The 22,479-nt window shown below is 34.2% G+C and overlaps 1 pseudogene; it reads right to left on the reverse strand.

Annotated features, from left to right (window-relative positions):
* Positions 1-1,549: 1,549 nt before the first annotated feature.
* The window catches only part of LOC105879164 (eukaryotic translation initiation factor 3 subunit C-like), a 103,340-nt pseudogene continuing 82,410 nt past the window's right edge, over positions 1,550-22,479 (reverse strand).

Below are 22,479 nucleotides of genomic sequence, written 5' to 3' on the forward strand. Positions count from 1 at the left end.
ACAACTGACGGAGCTACATGGGGTGTTGGAGAATGTCATGGAGAGTAGCATCCCTGGAACTCTGGGGCATGCAGCATCTTCTGCCCTGACAGCTTTGTGTTTTGCTCTGGGACAATCTTGGTGGAGGTCAGTTCTGCTCTTTGGCTTTGTAACACCGTTCACCGACTGAACTCTGCTTGCTCAGTTTCTGGGATTTCCTCAAAATGAATTTTTTAATTCACTTTTTACTATACCTAAGGCCTTTTCCCTGTCAATCAAATATTTGATTGAATTAATATTGATATTGAATCAATATTGATATTGATATTGATCAATGTTGATTCAATATTTGAATCAATCAAATATTTGATTCTATTTGGTCTAATCAAGGTTGCCACCGTATCTGTATTCCAATAGACTTCCCAGCTGGATTATAGTCTTTCCAAGGCCAGGAATGCATTCTTCCTAATTTCACATAAAACAGAGCTTAGAGCTGAGCACATAACAAGTGCACAACAAACAGTGGATGCTTTATTAGGTTTTTAGTAATATATGTGTGAAACTCTCCACAGAAAATGTAGTTGAAATGTTAAATGAGTATTTCAGATTGATCCCAAATTGTTAGATATGGGGAAAAAAGTAAACATACATTTAAGAAAAGACATCACCAGATAATTATTGGTATAGCCTTCTTCTGTTAAAGATATTTAACAGAAGCATTCAATCAAAAGCACTCGTATTGGATGACTATTGTGGTACATATCTGGCTTTGAAGACCTATCTTAGGAATTACTAGGAAAGGAAAAGATACCTTAGATAATTCAGTTTTAAAACAACATTATCAAACTTATGTTGCAATGATTCATATCTCATTAGCTTCTTAGATTGGGTCATATGCTTTTTCATCAAAATAATTTTCACAAATGTAAAGAAGTCTATTTTATTTTTCCCCATGAAATTCAGCTTTACTTATTAGTGTGGAATTATCACCAGATTAAAATTCAGAAAATAAATCTCCAAGGTAATTTTTAAAATTTCTGTTACTAGAATCTGCCTATAGGATTACCATAGCAGAATTAAACTCAACCTGGTAAAGAATAACTTATGGGATAACTGTCAGAAAAGTTGAGAACACAAATTATGTAAAGCAATGTGAACATACACTGAGTTGACATTGCAACTGATAAGATTCACAAATTCTATTATATAAAAAAATTAAGGGAAGAACCTTGCATTTTTGCTCTGATTTATACTTTGTCTAGTATTGCTGCTGCCTCCTGACCAAGAACATGAGAAATTTCCTGGGAGAATGAGTACCTCTTGCTTCTCATCCCAACAATCTGCTAAATCTTTTCTCATGTGAGAGAAAGTTTTACAAACAGCACATTTAGTTTTCGGTTTCATTCATATTTTCTGTTTTCCTAATTCAACTGTGACTCCTTATGTAGCAAAAGATGGAATCTTTCTTTGTATTCTGATTCACCCTGTCGCTATGTATATACATATTTTTTTTAAATAAACCTTTAATGATTGGAGTGTGGTTTAGGTCTTAAAGGTTGAATGGTCTAGGCTATAGGGACAGAAGTGGAAAGCTCAGTAGGCTGTCAGACTGCTGCTGGCCATAGCCACCACAGCACATGTAGCCCTCGTTTTTGTGGTAGCCATCATCCAGGTCTCAGAAGTAGAGGCTATGGGTACCCTGCTTGTGATCAAACACCCAGTTTCTTGGCCAGCTGTGGAGCCAAGTTCTGCTGGGCAGTGGGCTCAGTATGGTGCATCAACACTGTTTGCATTGGCTGGTCCAGGGAACTCCTCATTGATAATGATCTTGTTGATAATTGAGTACACAAGGGGAAGATCCAGCTCAAACATGTCAAATGGTGTCTCTATGCTGAAGAGTCATAGATGCTACAGTAGGTAAAGAGGTTGGTCCTCAGTGCTCTTTCTGGATCTTTGTAACCAGCATGGTGTTGACTTTGTCAACCTTAGGGAAAAGGTCCCACACTTTCCCATTGATCTTCTCCTTGATAAAACTGTAGCAAGTCTGCTAGTCACCTATATTTGTAACCTTGGAGGCTGTGACCACATGTTCCCTCACTGACTCGGGAGGACTGCCAGGTCTGGCATCTTGGCAGACTGTTGTCCTGGTTCTTTGGCTCAATGCTTAGAAAATTCACAAGCAGGGCCAGTGCATTGAAATGACCACAGACAGGAAGCAATCCCCCACAAATAGCTTTTATTGCAGAAAATAAGGGAGCTATACAAAGCGAGGATAGGTTACAGAGAGGACTGTGTCAGTATCCATGAGTGGAGAAAGAGTTAAGGATTCCCAGGTGGTTCCTTTTATTGGCCTGGTCCAGGGGAAGGCTTACGGGGGGTGTGGGATGTTACCAGGTAATTTATATACGTGATTGTCAAGTGTTATGTGTTTTCCTGCAGTGCCATCCCCTGATTTTCTGCCCCTAGGAACCACCCTCCTAGCCTGTATGTGCCATCTTCAGATTTGGTCCCTGCCTATCAGGACCCAGAAAGAGCTGTCACTTGCCCACCCACAGCTGGTGATAGGACTGCTTGCTGATCATGTGATGGTGGGCATCACTCTCATGGGAAGAAATGTAGGGGATCTCCAGGAGTACAGTGGACACCGGAAGATCCAGGTTGATGTGTAGATGGAAGAGGACCTCCTGGTGCCACTACACTTTCTCCTATTCCTGGTTACATTCCTGGAGGCTACACAGTAGCAGAAGCTGGCTGTCCCAGCCACTCGACTGGATGTCTGACAGGGTCTTGTGTACATCCTTGGTCAGGCCTTAGTGGAAGGCACAGATGCTCAGCTGCACTGGGGTGTGGTGGTACAGGAGCTGCACTGGAGGGTCTGCATGCTGAATGTTGCCCTATTGGTGGCTCATGAGCAAGATGCTGAAAAGAATGAGGATGAAACAGAAGGCTCTTCACATGAGGATAAGGATGAGAACAGAATTAGTGCTGCAACTTTCTTGAAGAAGAAATCAGAAGCTGATTTCTGGGGAAAGTCATAAGTTCCTCAAAAAGATGAAGGGTAAAGATGAGGACTCAGAAGATTCTGAAGATGATGAAGACTGAGTCACAGCTTTCACGTTCTTTTGATTCAGACTCAGAGGAGGAAAAAGGAAAACAAATCACATTGCGCTCAGGATTTCTTAAAAGTACCCCCACCACAGAGGAGGACAAGGCAGCCAAGAAGAAATGGGAGGACAAAGACAAGAAGCACAATAGGGAGCCAAAGCACCTGGAGGTCAATGACAGTATTTTGAAGAAAATGTGTTAGTTTTTGAAGAAGATAGTAGAGAATGAGGTATAGCAACTCAAACAATCTTATAAAATATATTTCTAATAAAAGCAACAAATTGCTGGTTGTTTACCTACAGACATAATCAAACCATTGTCCATCCAGAAACATAGCTCAGGACAAGCTCAAATTATAGTATAATGCCAGAAGTTCTGAAGTATTATTATAGTATGAGTGTCTGCTACAGAATATGCACTGTACAGTTGTTAAACATACACATCCAGCTATTGTGTTTATACCTGGTCAAAAATGCTCAATGAGTTAGAACTTTATAATTGTTGAAGAATACTGCTTTTGTTTGAATAAATTAAGTTTCATCTCCTATAAACTCTACGTAAATGCTCTAAATTTTTAGTAGACTATTGTTTCCATGATTTAACCACATGGGTCAAATGTGAAGTGTGGAACCCTTTCAAAGTTTCTCCAAACACACACTGTTAACCTAGAGCCAAAGAGATTTTTGCAGAACCATTGATTAGGCTTCTATACTTTCCTTTTGACTTTGCAATTGTGTGACAACTGCTTGCCTTCAAACTCTTTATTCTACAAGATACTATTAGTGGGAATATATTTTTTTCCTCATTCCCAATTCTGGTTATCACATTTGGTCAAAATTAATTAAATATATACAAGATTGCACTTAGTCAAAAGTGCCTTACAAAAAAGATGATACTAAACATATTTACATACAATTCATTGTCCATATCACAAAGTCAATAAAGCACCATGACAAATAAACCATATCTTTGAGAGAAATACTGTTAAGATATTCTAATAAAATAGTGTATTTTACATGTAGAATTATGAACTTAGCTCTATGTGGTGATGGTGAGGCTTCATTGAGTAGATGACATGAAAGCTGGATATTAAAGAATAAGCAAGATTTTCCCAGGGGGAAAAGAGTAAGTTAGGCAAAATGGGTGGAATTTCAGAGTGAAGGTTTAAAGCTAAAAAGGATTGTGTTGATTACATTGTACAAACTGAGGACAAAGAACTGTCAGAAAACAATGATGAATGAAAAGTCCCCCTCATCATAATATAGTGGCAAAAAAAGCTATTTAAATAACTCCATTATGAAAAATATAAATGGAATGAGTGAACATTCATGTAACAGAGCAAGTTATTGTGGGACTATAGAGAAGGGAAAGTAAATGACAATCTATATAGGGAGGTTTCTCAGATAAAATGGGATTTGAGCTAGTTCTTGAAAGATGAGCAAAATATGAGAGGTGGATTGAGGAGCAAAGGGTGTTTCTGAGAGAAGAAAGAGTGTGACTATGAATGTGAATTGAAATATGCAGAGATTATTCATAGACTGGTGCATACGCCACTGTGATAGGAAAATGGGGCTATGTTGTAAGTTTGAGAAGCAGGGAATGATGACAGTGAAACTGGAATGGTAGTTTGACAAAATTCTTTGAATCATGGATAGAGGACCTTGAACCCTGGGATGAGAAGAGGGTGTCATAATTTGATTTCTGTCTTGAATTTGGTAGGGAAGTAAAGTTTAGAGATTTTGGGAGTCATCCATAAAGAACGTTAATTGTCACTGTGACAGAGAAAACGGTTGTGTCTAATGTGAGGAGACATGGCTGAAGATGGTGTTGGGACAGTCTTTAATATTAAGAAAGGGAAGAAATAGAGAAATCTGGAAAGATTAAGAAAGGGACTTCAGGGAGATAGGGAGAATGTTCTTGTGCACCAAAACTTTCATGTTTTTCTTTGAAAACATATTCAGACACATAACCAGGGAAGTTGTTGTACTTTAGCTTGTTGGACCTCATCAAGGACCCAGCATACACGTTATGCAACTCTTTGAAGTACAGGATGGTGTAGGTCCTATCCTATAGGATACAGGACCCCTAACTCCACTCTTTTTTATTCTCTTCTTCACCATGTCATCCATCCCAAAGTTCACTTACTCTATGAGTCTATACTCTCTAAAAACTCTCCATATATAATTTTGTAACTAAAATTACAAGTGATAATTTTGTACTACAGCTGTTAAAGTCTTTCCTAACAGCATCTACTTGTCAATGTGAAGAGCAGGAAATGACTACAATGGCATTCTAAATAGTCCAAAAAAGAGTTATTTAGATCCACACAAAGTATTAATCCAAAATCTATTCTTTAGCGTATTTTAATACTAAACAAATAATTAATTTAGGACACTATTCTATAAGGTTTTTTCTAGACATTTATTCATTTATTGACATAAAATTATTCATAATATATCATTTTTAATAACTGTAGGATTGTAGTGACATCATTACCACTTTTATTCCTGATATTGATAATTAATGACCCCTTTTCTTGATCAGTGTTGCCATATTGCTATTAATTCTATTTTATTTTTAAAAATACTTAACTTTTGATTTTGTTAAATTTTTCTAATGCATTTTTAAAATTTTATTAAATTTTCTAATGCATTTTTAAAATTTTATTAAAATTTGTTGTCACATTGTGATTTCTTCTGTTTTACTTTCTTTGGGTTTCATTTCTTGTTCTCTTTTTGAACTTTTAAAGATTGTTAATTAAATAATTTTTCAACCTTTCTTCTTTTTTAATATATGCATTTGAAGGTATATCTTCCCCTCTAATCATGACGTTAGCCACTACATTTCACAAGTTTTGATATATATATTTTATAATCATTACATTAATTTTTTTCTAATTTCTATTTTGATTTCTTTGATCCACAGATTATATAAAAGTATGTTACTAGTGTTCAGACATTTTGGGACTTAAAACTATTTTTCTTATTGATTTTTGCCTTCATGCTACTGTGGACAGTGAACATATTCGATATGGTTTCAGTCTTTCAAACTGGTAAAGATTTGCTTTGTGACTTAGCATATACTCAGTTTTGTTTTTGTTTTTATTTTTAACCCCTAGACTCCCAGGGACACATGCTCAATTTTGATCTACATTTCAAGAGTATTGATAAAGACTATGATAAAGACTTCTGCAGACATTGGACATGGTGTCTTATATATGTCATTTGAGTCAAATTTGATAATCATGTTATCAGTTATTCTATATCCTTACTGAATTTTTTGTCTGTTTGCTTTTGTCAGTTTCTGAGTAAAGAATATTAAAGCAATTGCAGGTTTTAAAAATATTTCTCTAGTTCTATAAATTTTCCTTTTATTAGGTAGAAACATATTTAGAATTTTGAACATTAAAAAATTCCTGTTTTAAGTTCTAGTAATGATTTTTATATTCTAATCTACTTTGTCTAGTATTAGCTCAGTTACACTATGTTTCTTTAGATTATGGTTTGCAAGACATAAATTTTCCATCCTTTAACTTTTAAACCTTTTTGTCTTTAAAGTATGCCTCTTTTAAACAGCATATGATTTTTACTGTTGCTTTTCTTTAAAATCCAGTCTGATAACCTTTGTTTTTATAGCATATACTCCATTTAATTTATGTAATTTCTCAGATATTTGGTTTTGAATCTACCCATCTAATTATTGTTTTCTATTTGGTCCAACACTTCTATTTTTTCCCCTTTTTTCTTGCTTTAATTTCTCTTCTATTAGCTTATTAATTATGCATTTAAAAATTCTTTTAGTGGCTACCCTAGACATTAAAAATTTATTTTAATAAAATCTAATATTAATTGGTTTTTCTTCACCCTTCCTAAACAATGTGACATCTTTAGAATAATTTAACTCCATTTATCAACTTCATGCTTTTTATGTTATTATTGTCATATATTATAATTTAACATGTTTTAAATTCAACAAGACATTATCTCTAATATTTTTGTCAGTCAATGTTTACTTAGATTTAGATTCATATTAATCCTTTCCATAGTTTCCAATAAGAAATACTTATTTTTTCCCACCATTCTATACTTTCTCTGAAATCATTTTCTCTGCCTGAGGAACTCTCTCTAATATTTCCATCAGTGTGGATCTGTTGCTGATACCTTCTCTCAGGTTTTACTTATCATAGCATGTTATAACTTTGCATTTTTTATGAGATATAGAATTATCAGTTGGTAGTTTTTTTCAGCTCTTTGAAAATATTATTGCCTTGTCTTCTGACCTTCATCATTGACTATCAGTCTTATTGCTGCTAATTTGTAGGGAATGTGTCTATCTTGGTTTGGAGTTTTACTGTGATGGCCTAAGTATGGTTTTATTTATAATTGTTCTGTTTGGAGTTCACAGTGCTTTTGTCTGCTTACTGACATTTTTGTTAGGATTTAGAGAATTCTCTCTCCTTCTTTCTAGGAATCCTGTTAAAGAAAAAATATATTCAATGACACTTGATAAAGCACTGTAAAGGAGACATTATTCAGGATCATCAGGATAGGTATAGGAGCCACTGCAATGGGAACTTATGGTGGAAGAGAAAGACTGAGTTCAGTTCCAAATATGTCATGGGCAAATGGGAATTTATAGCCTAGGAAGAGGCTAGGGATCAGTGGATGAAAAATTACTAAGAGGAAGCATCACAGGTAAGAGAGAGATCGTGTGTTTACGTGTATCTATGTGCTGCCCAGTTTTTCTTATTTTTGATAGGAGAGTTCATCTGCAATAAACTAGTCTACCATTACCAGATGATGAAAATGACTAGTATAAACTCTTAAACATTTGCTGCTTAGTAAATAAAAAATTTTTCTCTGAAAACAATTTGTAAGAAATTCTGAAATGCAATAATGAACTTGAAATTGTGTTCATAGACTTTGTTGCTAAAAACAGAAATCGGAAAAGAGAGTGAGAACAGGCCGGGCGTGATGGCTCACGCCTGTAATCCTAGCTCTTGGGAGGCCGAGGCGGGTGGATTGCTCAAGGTCAGGAGTTCAAAACCAGCCTGAGCAACAGCGAGACCCCGTCTCTACTATAAATAGAAAGAAACTAATTGGCCAACTGATATATATATATATATAAAAAAAAAAAATTAGCCGGGCATGGTGGCGCATGCCTGTAGTCCCAGCTACTCGGGAGGCTGAGGCAGAAGGATCGCTCCAGCCCAGGAGTTTGAGGTTGCTGTGAGCCAGGCTGACGCCACGGCACTCACTCTAGCCTGGGCAACAAAGCGAGACTCTGTCTCAAAAAAAAAAAAAAAAAAAAAAAAAAAAGAGAGTGAGAACAAAAGAAAAGAAGATGAAGAGTTTTGCCAGAAAAATTGGAGAAAGCAAAAGAAGAGGAAGAAAAATAGTAGATAGCAATAGATCATTATGGATAGATAGGTTTCATCCTGAGCCTGCATCTCTGTTTTTTCTAATTTTTTACATCTTGTATTTGCCACTTATTGTTACTTCAACCAAACTGTCTGGGAAGTTCATAACCATCCCGGTTACTGGATGCAACCCACCATTCTTTATTTAGACTCTCGGTTGGTCTGTAGATCTAAGGCATAGATCTGCCTACACTTCTTGTATGTTCTCCAGCTGAGACTGAGACAGAACTTTCTTTTTTTTTTCTTCATCTGTGACTTTCAGCCCTTTCTTGGTGTTCCTGGCCATCTGCCTGACATTTAGATTTGCCTGTACTTTGACAAGGCAGAGTGGCTCACCTAGCTTAAGAACAGCATCAGAGGTGCCAACACAAAATAGATCAGATACACGATCCAAAATACCCCTTCAAGATTATTCCAAACTCAGGACTAAGCCAGGAGTTGTTCCAAAAATATATCACTAGATTTTGTCTTGGGTGTCACTTTCCCATTTGGCAAGTTAGGGCTGGAGGAATTGGAACAGAAATTTCCTGTTAGCCTTTCTTATATTTGCTCCTTTCAAATATACACCTTTACACATACCATCTTTAATATGTCACAGTTGCCTGAGCTTTTACAATTATTTATAGAATATCAGAATGTATTGAAAATTCTACATTTTGTCTCTTACCTTCTCCAAAAGTGTTTTAGTTAAACTGTTCTCTTCATACTAAACAAACATTTTTGTATGAATAAATAATCGACTGAATGAATATTTGTTTTATATTTCTACTATCATCTATCTGTTGTGGTTCACAGAGCTCCCTAACTATCTGTGTTTTCTCTTTTTCTTGGCCTAGAGAAATCATTCCCTTCTTTTGGGGTCCTCTCAAATGTTGAAGCCTCTGCTCACTATTGCAGCTCACTTGACATCTAATGTCAATTAATGTTACTTTTATTTTTGCTATTTACTGTAATCAAAAACTTTCTTTAACTAGTACTAAAACCATTATATGTAAAGATATTTTTCCTCCAGAAATGGATGGGAAATTTCTTTGTGCCAGGAAAAACATTCTCTCCTTGTAATACCTATGTTGACATTGTATTTATGGTTTACAAAGGATTGTTACCTATTTAGAAGTGTCTCTCTTAACCCTCAAATGCCAGAGTAAGGTAAGTTAGTATCCTTATTCTCATTTAAAGAGAATGAAGCTGAAATGAGGGGAGGATAAGTGGTTTGTTCAAAGCTGCACCCTTACGTGAAGAAGGGTTCACTTAAGGGTTCTTCACCCTTAAGTGAAGAACCCAGGATTGAACTAAATATTCTACTCTAAAGTCTCTGACCCTTCTATAGCTTACTGTTTTGTACTTTTTAAAACTCCCTTCAGCCTCCACCAAAGTCCTTCACAGGTCATAAGGGCTTACCAAAAGAATGATTGAATAGAATATATTCTATGTAAAATATAGAATGAATGAATATATGCTTTGTGCCACACTCTATTAATATATTTATTCAGAAATAGACCTAATTGGTATTTACATCAGAGTAAAAGAAGAACTCCACTGCAACTGTGAAATACATATAAAGATATGAATATTAATCAATGTAAGAAATGACTAATAACAATTAAAAGTCTCAATGTAAACTATGGATTCTGTGGTGTTATGCTAATATTTCTATGTTCTGAATCAAGCTGTTCTCAGCAGTTGGGTAAAAAGACTCATTGGCAGACAGGCCAACTTCTGATCTTATGCCTTAACTTACTCTTAACCTTATTTAGAGAAACTAATAGGTCCTGCCTTGTACATGGGCACACTTACAGACATCTGAAACACATACAGATAACACAGTCAAACTACTAGTATGATCATCTTCCCTGACCCAGCTCTCTTGGAGATGCTGTGAGGCATTGTGAGTTATTGAAGGAAAAAGAATTTTCATGCTGAGACCAGATCTTCCAGCAACTGGCTTCTCCAGTTCCTGGAACATTTTGAAAATGTTAGACTGTCTATAGATTGCCCTTCTGACTTGTCAGTAGAGATTGCAAGGTATTATCACCACCACTAATTTACTTTTGTGACCAAGAAAAGTATACTTTAAAAAATGAGAAAAGAAAGAGAAATCTTAATGATAGGTTCTTGTACGTTATCAACATTACTGTAAATTAGCTTTTGTGCTAGAACAGCCTGTTTGGTGCCAGGAACAATTCAAAACCCTTACAATACAAAAAGGTGAGGTTTTAATACAATGTAGTCTAGACAGAAATTGTGTGACAATACAATCAAATCATTACTGTAAAATTAAAAAACAAGATAAAATAAATGATGTAAAATTACTTTTATTCACTTCTTGGTGCCAGATTCTGCCCCCTAAGCTAGGGTAATTTTTACTGATAGTTCTGTCCCAGAAGGTTTTTCAACTTGCCTGGCCACAAGCAGTGATTTGAAATACAAAAGTTGTGAATTCACACCCAAGGGGTACAATGCACACTAAATGGGTGATGGACGCACTTATAATTTTGACTCAAACTGTACAAAAGAATTCATGTAACCAAGACATTTGTGCCCCTGTAATATTCTGAAATAAAAAATAAAGATAAGTAAAACTCCAAACATCTTAATCCCCCCCACCCAAATAAGTAAATGAACTACAAAAGTTGACGCTGCAGTTTTACTTTTTCCCAAATTCAGATTGGTCATCGTCTCTTTTGCACAGCTCTATTATTGCCAGCTATTCAATATACCTGTGTTGGGGAATGTGGGTCTGCGTCTCTGCCAGGACCAGGGCCGATTGTTTTGTTAAGTTGGCAGGCCTGGTGTGCTGCCACAAGTCAGGACAGTGTCCTAGCAACCAACTGACTCACCTCTTAAATTATCTCATTATTCTCTTACCCTAAGTTGGGAGAAAGCTCATAATTTCCTTCCAATATATTTTCCTGTCACAATTCAGTTTCTCTTTTAATTACACGCAGGAAAAGAGGTTTTCATTGTGGTGGTGGGTTTCTTTTCCTTACCATTTAGGGTCATTTAAATTAGAATACATTCTTCATGAATCTATATGTATATATACATATACACACACATAAAAATTAAAACTTCATCTTTTGCTTCCTTTAATCTCTATATTTTAAAAATATACATTTTTTTTCTGTTAGCTTAGGACCAGTTCCAACTTCCAATCCCCAATTTAGATTACATGCTCTGAAACTAACTCCAAACATTTACTGAGTTTGAAGGTCACAGTGCTATTGATTGATTTCTAGTTATAATGTATGTTGTCCTAACATGAGTTGTGCTTTTTTTCTATAACATTGGGTTGAGTCCAAAAATGCAAGGATCAAAGCATCTGGACTTGTTGCTTTCATGTTTGGCATATAAAGGGGCTGGCAGTCACCAATGTGGTCTTGGCTGCGCCCTACTTGTTTTCATTCGCTGATGTGAAACAGTTGGGAATCACAGACCCTCCAACAGCTAGAGTGGACTCAATAAAAATTGGCTTAATAATCTGCCAAGCATTTGGAAGTGCCAGTCTCCACAGTTTTTCAGCACTTATTGGCCATGACATGTTTCTTTCTTTTTTTCTTTTAGGAAAGAATTTGCTGTGAAATTAGTTTTGAGATCAACATTTGAAATAGGTAAACTATTCATTACAATAAACTAACTTTATCATCTTTGATCTCATTTTATTCATTTTTTTACATTTTTCATTTTTCTTATATCTTTTATCCATTTGTTTATCTGTCCTTCTTAAAAATCAAGCAGTATATATAACAAATAATGCAGAGGGTGCTAACAATTGACGAATCTATCTAAAGTTCACTAATTTAAAAAAAATTTTCTAGTTATCTTAAAGTTTCCAGTTATTTAGACATAAAATGTCCTATACAAGTAACTGTAACTCAATTCCAGTAAAAAAATACTGAACATAATTATAAAGCACTATTTTAGATGTGAATATCTATTTTCACTGGGGTAAGGACATTTCCAGATCAAGTTTATTCACATTAATCTCTAGAGAAATGTTCTTCTTTACATAGAGTTTTGTTGTAATGAATACTATTTGGAAACGTGGAACTCTTAGCTCAGGCTTATAAATATTTTCATTATTTAAGAAATTCATTGGCTTTGAATATAGGTTTTATATTTATTACCAATTTTACCTTTCTCTACTAAATGTTTGTTTTTTTGTGTGTGATAAAAGTTATATTTAGCATACATTTTCAATGGATGGTTAAGATCTGGAGAAGACTGTATGAGGTAAATTTAACACTACTAGGTGCAAGGGTAGGGAGCTAAGTTGGGAGAATATAGTAATATTTTGCAGTTAAACTAGAGCCTTAATTTGAATTTGAACTCCTACTTTACACATTGCAATTAGACAAAAGAAAACAATAATTAGCTTAAAAACTAGTGGCCAGGCACGGTGGTTCACACTTTTAATCCTAGCACTCTGGGAGGCCGAGGCCGGAGGATCACTCAAGTTCAGTAGTTTGAGACCAGCCTGAGCAAGAGTGAGACATCGTCTCTACCAAAAATAGAAAAAATTAGCCAGGCATGGTGGTACATGCCTGTAGTTCCAGCTACTTGGGAGGCTGAGGCAGAAGAATTGCTTGAGTTCAGGGGTTTGAGGTTGATGTGAGCTAGGCTGACGCCACAGCACTTTAGCATGGGCAACAGAGTGAGACTCTGTCACACACACACACACACACACACACACACACACACACACACACACAAACAAACAACAAAAACTAGAAAGAAAGAAAATTACCATTATGTGATAATGATATTGTGTTTATCCAAAAAATTCAAGAAATGAACTAAAGACTTCACAAACAATAAATGCATTTAGTAAGTTTGTTAGGGAAATGTTGATACCCCAAAATCACCTGTCATCACATAGAAAAATAATGAGAAGAAATAAAATGGAAACTCTTTGGATAATAGTGACAAAAGGTTAAAAATGAAAGAATAAATTAAGAGGAAATACATAAGAGCTTTACGAAGAAAATAATAAGATACTACTGAAGAAACAAATTAAGAATTAACTACATGGAAATGCATATTTTTTAGTAAGACACAATATTCTAAAGATTTCTTCTTAATTAATCTAGATATTTAGTATTAAATTTGTAAGAAGACGAATTTTTGGAAGTAGACATGCTGTTTCTAAAGTTCCTGCGGAAAAATAAACAAGCAAGTAGAGTAACAACAATTCCAAAGAATGAAAGTAATAAGGAGGAAGCGAGCCCAATGTTAAGCCACATTACAATCCTGCAATAATTAGAACCGTGATGCTGGCACATGACTAGATAGGTTAATTAATGTAATAGACCAAAAAGGCCATAAATAGATTAACATATACACAATCATATAGTGTATGATAAAGGTGGCATTAGAAATAGTGAGGGGAAAGGTTGTATACAACAAACTTCTTGGAATAACTGAATAAACATCTGGTAGAAAATGACACTGAATCCCTACCTCAGATGCTACACTAAAATGAATCCCAAATGAACCAAAAATTTAAATTCATAGGAGAATGTGTTTATAATCTGAGTGAGGAAGGCCTTTGCAAGTCAGATGTGAATCTAGAAGCCATTATTAAAAAAAATAAATTCAATTGTATAAACGCAATAGAATTCTGCATGTATTAAATAACTATAAAAAAGTAAAGGGTAAATGAAAAGCTAGGAACTTTATGAAGAAGACCCCAAAGGCAATCACAGCAATAACAAAAATAAATAAATGGGACCTGATCAAATTAAAAAGCTTCTGCACCACCAAGGAAACTATCACAAAAGCAAACAGACTACCTACAGAATGGGAGAAAATATTCACATGCTACACATCTGATAAAGGGCTAATAACTAGAATCTATATAGAAATCAGGAAAATCAGCAAGAAAAAAATCAAACAACCCCATTAAAAAGTGGGCAAAAGACATGAACAGAAACTTTTCAAAAGAAGACGGACTAATGGTCAACAAACATAGGAAAAAATGCTTAACATCTCCAATCATCAGGGAAATGCAAATCAAAACCACAGTGAGGCAGGGCACGGTGGCTCGCACCTGTCCTAGCATTATAGGAGGCCGAGGCAGGCAAATTGCTTGAGGTCAAAAGTTTGAGACCAACCTGAGCAAGAGTGAGACCCCATCTCTACTATAAATAGAAAGAAATTAATTGGCCAACTAATATATATAGAAAAAATTAACTGGGCATGGTGGTACATCCTGTAGTCCCAGCTACTCAGGAGGCTGAGGCAGTAGGACTGCTTGAGTCCAGGAGTTTGAGGTTGCTGTGAGCTGGGCTGATGCCACGGCACTCTAGCCTGGGCAACACAGCGAGACTCTGTCTCAAAATTAAAAAAACAAAACAAAACAAAACAAAAACCCACAATGAGATATCACTTAACTCCAATGAGAATGGCTTTTATCAAAAGTCCCAAAATAATAAATGTTGACATGGATGCAGAGAGATAGGAACACTCACACACTGCTGGTGGGACTGCAAACTAGTACAACCTCTGTGGAAAGTAATATGACGATACCTCAAAGAGGTATAAGTAGATCTATCATTTGATCTAGCAATTCCATTACTGGGCATCTATCCAAAGGAAAAAGAGACATTCTATAAAAAGGACATCTGCACTAGAATGTTTATAGCAGCACAATTCATAATAGCAAAGATGTGAAAACAGCCCAAGTGTCCATCAATACACAAGTGGATTCGTAAAATGTGGTATATGTATACCATGGAATTCTACTCAGTCACAAAAAAATAATGGTGATCTAGCACCTCTTGTATTATCTTGGGTAGAACTGGAGCCTATTCTACTAAGTGAAGTATCTCAAGAATGGAAAACAAGCACCACATGTACTCATCATCAAATTGGTACTAACTGATCAACACTAAAGTGCACATATAGTAGTAAGATTCATTGGGTGTTCGGCAGGTGGGAGAGGGCAGGAGGAGATAGATATATTCACACCTAATGGGTGTGGTGCGCACCATCTGGGGGATAGGCGTGCTGAAGCTCTGACTTGGGTGTGGCAAAGACTATATATGTAATGTAAACATTTGTACCCTGTACGATGCTGAAATTAAAAAAAAATAAAGTAAAAGAAAAATAAAGGGATAATTTTTATAATATTTGAATATTTCATTTGAATAATTAGGTAAAAGTAAATCCAATAAAATTTGAGCACAGGTGCCAAAAACTGTGGAAAAGGAGAAAAAATGGTTCTATAACAAATGAACAAATTGTTAAATTTATTTAGAATGAAAAAAATTTAAATTAAGGCTATATTGAGATATGATTTTTTTACTTTCAGTTGAGAAAACAAAATCCAAGCATTTATATATTACATTAATAAAAGCATGGAGAAACCAATTTTCATGAGTTGATGTTAATAAACTAGAGCTTTCTATGATAAGGAATTTGGCAACATCTAAACTTTTTACATGTATATATACTTTGGCCAAGCAATTTCACTTCTAGGAATTTCTTATGCAGATATGTTTGTTTATGCATAGAATAATAGAATATTTATTACAGAATTGTCTTTAATGAGAGCATGAAAACAACCTTACTTAACATTAATGGAGTCTAGAAATAAAGTATATTACATTCATAACATGAATATCATACTTTTGTTAGGAGGATGAGGCATAAATTAGGAATTCTATTTTTCCAACATAAAATCAGTTTGGTGCTACCACAGTGACATGATTATACCAACAGGGATCCAGGTTTTCTCTTCTTCTCTCAATAATTCTCACATGTGGTTTACTCCCTTTATTATTTTAAGACAGCTATTTATTTCATTTCCAACATCTTATTGATATTTCAGGCAGAGAGAGGTGGAACTGTACATTCGGTACACTTCCAAAAAAATTCCTGAAAGCCCCAACAACAAACTTTTGTTTTCCTGTCATTGGCCAGCACTGTGTTGAACAATGTCCAAACAGCAAGTTACCTTGTAACTCTTGCATTTCAGCTGCCCACATTTCTACCCTGAACAGAAAGGACTTCCATCAAAAACAAGGAGAGATTGTTGGGAAGTGGGTAAGGAAGAATAGATGTGTGTGTGTATGTGTTCAAGTATATGCTTATATGTGAAGAGGACATCTGCAAGGCAAAATAAGAAACTAATTGTCTTAAGTTTTCTCTTAAGACAAAAACCAAGGCTTATAAGTTAAAGGTGTACTTTTTACTATATAATATTATTTTTTGTGATTTTTATTGATATATCATAGATATACACATTTTGGGGGTACATGTGATATTTTGGCACATTTAAACAATGTGTAATAATCAAAGCAGAGTAATTGAGATATTCATCACTTGAAATATTTATCTTTTCTTTGTGTTCAAGATGTTATAATTCTTCTAGCTGTTTTGAAATGTACAATAAATTATTTTTAACTATAACTTCCCTGCTGTATTATTGAATACTAGAACTTATTCCTTCTAACTGTATCTTTGAACCTATTAACCAACCTCTTTTCATCCTCCACCCCCTTTCCCTTTCCAGCCTCTGGTAATCACCAATATACTCTCTACCTTCATGAGATCCACTATTTTAGCTCCCACATATGAGTGAGAACATGGAAAATGTATCTTTCTGTGCCTGGCTTATTTCACTTATTGTAATGATCTCCAGCTATGTCCACATTGCTGCAAATGACAGGGTTTTATTTTTTATGGCTGAATAATATTCCATTTGTGTATATATACCTGATTTTCTTTATCCATTTATCCATTGATGGACACTTAGGTTGATTCCATATCTTTGCTATTATCAATAGTGCTGCATTAAACATCGGAGTACAGATATCTCTTCAGTACACTGATTTCCTTTCTTTGGGATATATACCCAGCAGTGAGATTGCTGGGTCATATGATAGTTCTATTTTTAGTTTTTTTTTTTTTTTTTTTGAGGAACCTCCATACTGTTTTCCATAATGGCTGTACTACTTTACACCAACAGTATATGAATGTTCCCCTTTTTCTGCATCTTTGCTAGTATTTACCCTTTTTTGTCTTTTTGACAATATCCATTCTAACCATGGTGAGATGATACCTCATTGTGGTTGTGACTTGTGTTTCTTTGATGATTAGTAATGTTGAGCATTTTTTCATACACCTCTTGGCCGTTTATATGTCTCCTTTTGATAGCTGTCTATTTAGGTCTTTTGTCCATGTAAAAAAAAAGATTATTTGTTTTTTCTCTATTAAGTTGTTTGAGTTATTTATATATTCTGTTTACTAATCCCTTGTTAGGTTGATAGTTTGCAAATATTTTCCCCCATTCTGAGGATTGTCTCTTCACATTGTTAATTATTTCCCTTTCTGTGCAGAAAAATTTTAGCTTGATGTAATCCTATTTACCTATTTTTGCTTTTGTTGCCTGTTCTTTTGAGGTATTACCCAAAATTTTTGCCTAAATCAATGTTCTGGAGAATTTTTCCAATTTTTCGTTCTAGTGGTTTCATGGTTTCAGGTCTTACATTTAAATCTTCAATCCATTATGAGTTGATTTTTTATACAGTGAAAAATAGGGATCTAGTTTCATTCTTCTGCATATGGATGGATGTCCAGTTTTCCAGCAACATTTATTAAAGAGACTGTCCTTTCCCAAGTGTATGTCTTGGTATCTTTGCAAAAATAAGTTGGCTGTAAATATGTGGATTTATGAATATTTCTGGATTCTCAATGGGTTGATGGGTCTGTGTCTGTTTTCTGTTTTTATGCAAGTCCCATGCTGTTTTGGTTACTATAGGTTTGCAGTATAATTTGAAATTAGTCAGTGTGATGCTTCCAGCTTTGACCTTTTTGCTTAGGATTGCTTTAGCTATTCAGGGTCTTTTGTGGTTCCATACTGATAAATAAATGTAGTAAACTTGCAGGATATAAAATCAACATACAAAAATCAGTAACCTTTTCATATGCCAACAGTGATAAGCCTAAAAGAGAATTTAAGAAAGCAATCCCATTTCCAATGGCTACAAAATATACCTAGGAATAAATTTAGCCAAAGAAGTGATAGATCTCTACAAGGAAAACTATAAAATACTGATGAAAGAAATTGAAGAGAACACAAACAAAAAAGAAAACGTATCCCATGCTCATGGATTAGAAGAATTAATATTGTTAAAATGCCTATACTTTCCAGTGTGATCTATGGATTCAATGAGGTCAGTATCAAAATAAATAACATTCTTCACAGAATAGAAAAAAATTATTCTAATCTATGACTTTTAAATTTTAAACTTATGCATACATTATTTAATTCAAAAATTATTTAATTCAAAATTATATTATATGTCCTTTTAAAGTGCTTTTCAATCAAATTCTTAAAATTTCTAATTCACATAATTTTCTTAATCAAATTTTATATTATTAAAAGGGTAGTTTTTTACCTTTACTTCTGCCTGGGTAAAAAAAGAAAAGAAAAAAAGGGTAATTTTTACTATATAATCTGCACCACTATAAAAATCTATTAATTTTCTTTCATTGACAGAATTTGAGTTATAACTTCAGTTTTGTTACTCCTGGGTTATTTGGCTTAGAGAAAATTACTTCTAATTTCTCTAAGTATCAGTTTTCTCATGTTCAACATGAGGATACAATTATTTTGGAGAATAAAACTACATAATGTATGTAATGCATTTAACATAGTACCAGCCACAGAGTAGGTGTTTTATAAATGATGCCTACTATTTCTATTACTATTACAATAACTATTATTCCTGAGAACATTCATATTAGGTTGCATACTCACTAAATAGCATTAAGAATAATAAAATAATATAAATATTGCCAGTTGAGAATTTGTACAATAATAAGGAGATGTGTAGTATGGAAAAGTAGCCTACATTATGTCTTAACCATACAGTCTGAGAGCATATAGTGACTAGAAGATTATATTATGTGATATGAGCAGTTAAGTCACTAGGCTCAATTCTGTAAAATGAATATGTCTTCCAAATTGAATACTATTAAGGCTAAGTCTAGACACTTCAAACGAACAATTAGTCATGAACACTTTTCTGTCAGATTAAAAGTAAATTGAAATTCTGACTCAACTATAAATTCATATTACCATTTCATTGGCAATTTATTGTTATGACTTTCTAAACATCCAAAATGAGTCAAAATATATCAAGGTGATAATTAACTTAAGTAAGAGATATATTTGAAGAGTGATCCTGTCAGAAACCTTAGGGGGTAAAATATGTCTTCACTTTGACATTCATGGTAGACCCAAATTCTAAATAACACCATTGGTATATATACCCTATACTTCAAATGCAATATATTATAACTGAAAAAATACCAAAATAAACTAAATAATCCTTTAAAATTGTTAATGATTTTATAAACAAAAGACTAAAGCCATTTATTAAGCAATTGGCTTTCTTTGGGGTCTATTTTTCACAACAAAAAAAGATTTTCTATCTCCTATAAGGACTTTTATGCATATAAGGTGAGAGAAGAAAACCAGCTGGACCAGTAGATACTGAATGACCAGCTAAGTGCAAACACATTTTTATCACATCAGCTTCCCAGTGCACCCATCCAATTGTTCCTCAGAAAGAAAATGACGAAGTATTACATGTTCTGGTTCTTAACGGTTGCCTACAAATAGTGAAATCCTTTTAAGTTATATGTTTGAAACCCAGGGGTCTGATCTACTGTTATAGCATGTAGTAGTTTACATTTAACACAGTTCAACATTTAATATAGTTGACTACTTCAGGATCTCATTGTTTTTCTTTTTAAATTAAATATATATTGAACTTGAACAGTATCCTATATTGATTGAATACTGCCTTATATGAAGTTTTATAAATCTTTTTAAGTCAACGAGATATTCAAAATTCCCAGTTTCTTTGTAAGTTAAACATGACATTTTCAATATACAGGCAAGACAACTGAAAGAAAGAAAGAAATTTGATTTACCCCAAGGCTTTTGAAATGCTGGAGCAACAACCCTCAAAAGTAACCAAGTTGTTAGTCGGTTGTTCAAAAACATCTTTAACCCTTGGCCAGAATATGCAAGTCTTGCAGTTTTCCAAACCATTAACTATATCAGTAACACAGATACACAGAGAAGAATGTTGAAGCCAAAAGGAACTGAATGTGTTCTTTGTGCTCCCTTATCCTGTGTTCTTCACCAGCACGTCTGTGTCTTATACATTTCAGTCTTTAAGACATTCACTAAGCTTCCCCCTTCCTTCATCCCAAAGGTGCTAAGGAGGGTCTTGAGCAGGAAAAGGACTATCAACACCAGTGTGGCACCAGGCCAAAAGAAGAAAACTACTAAATAATAATCATTGCAAGCTGCATACTTGCATACTAATACTGCTGCTTCTCTAGTAAACACCTTGGCATTCATTTCAGAATATTTTATTAGGTAAAAATTTTAGGGTTGTAAGTACTTTTTTCATTATTTCTTCAAAGAGTCCACAAACTTTTAGGTTTTCACTATTTGCACGTATAATCTTAAAAACTAAGAGAGGTACCTCTATGAGGGAGCATATGTGAGACAGAGGAGGGGTCTGGGGAGAGAGGAGGAAAGAAAACAATGTTAGGTTATATAAGTCTTACATCCTTAAAGACAGCTTGGAGACATGGAAACCATATGTGAACTTTTAGCTAATAAAATAAAATGCCAAGATGTGGTGGCTAAAGCTATTGCACCCAAAATGTAATTGGACATATGCTCATTTACTTGCTTATAATCAAAACATTAAAAAACTGTTTTGAACTCAGGCTAGGTGTAAGTATTGGACTAGCTTAATTTATGTAATTATCTCACATGGAAAGAATGCATTGGTGCCATGGTGTTATTATTACATTAAGAAAAGTAAACAGTGAATAAGCTGGAATAGATAATACTTAAGCAAAACCAAAAAGTTCCTATTGCCCATGTTGAAAAAAGGAAAACAACTTATTAATTTCACACTGAAGCTATTTTATAATGAACATGTTATTTGGTTAGCATGCTTGCTGTAAATTTATCATGTTCATGCAAATGAATGTCAGTTTGTTTGTGTAATCAATGCAAATTTCATTTCTTCAATCAAAAATAACAGCTTTTACTAGGCTGCTGTACTTGCCAGCCTGTCAGACTTTAGTTGCTAAACTTGGTTTATGTGCTGCATAGATCTGGATTTCACATGTGAATTCATTCAAGAATATCAAAACAGTATTGGGTCTCTGATACCCAAAGGCTCTTTTTAATTGGTTGATCTATTTATCCTCATTTATTGATTTGTTTATTTGTTTTCTCATTGGTTGATTTACTGAATACTTAGAGAAAAAGCACAGTTATTACAGTTATAAAAATACAATTAGATTCTGAAATAGGATATATGAACCAGCATTGATTAAGGTTTAAATATAGAAGAAAGATCAAAAGTAAATCATGAGTTTTTTTTTTAATTTAAGCAATTATGAAAAACGGTAAAAAAATTTGACTTAATCTGGGGAAAAGAACTACTGATATATCTTTATTATGTCAGAAAACATTTAAGTGGGAACTTGAAAGAAAACGGGTTGCATAAATAAATGGAAAAAATTAAAAATCAATTTTCCTTACTCAAAACAAAATATCATAAAAACGTAAATAAACATAAATAAAAAATATAGAGAACATCTATAAAGCAACTTTTCAACTTATGTAAGAGAACATAAGCTAAACTGAGTGTCAATGGCAGGACTTGACAATAAATAATGACCTTGCCGTTCAAGTACCTTATGTGAAATGTAGCTACATCTGCTTAGTAAAGAATTCACAATCTATTTGAATATAATCAATATTTTATTGAAAATTTATTCTACACTTAGGATACAAAGAATTATCTTAGGTAAAGTTTATCAGCAAAGGTATTTGGGGACAAAATAAATTTGAAGGTAGATTAATGATAGTCCTCTGGTGAGAAGGAAACGTCCCAGGTGTGTGCCTGATATAAGCAGAGTCAAAAGGC

Source organism: Microcebus murinus, chromosome 1, assembly GCF_040939455.1.
Source record: "Microcebus murinus isolate Inina chromosome 1, M.murinus_Inina_mat1.0, whole genome shotgun sequence".
Lineage (NCBI taxonomy): Eukaryota > Metazoa > Chordata > Mammalia > Primates > Cheirogaleidae > Microcebus > Microcebus murinus.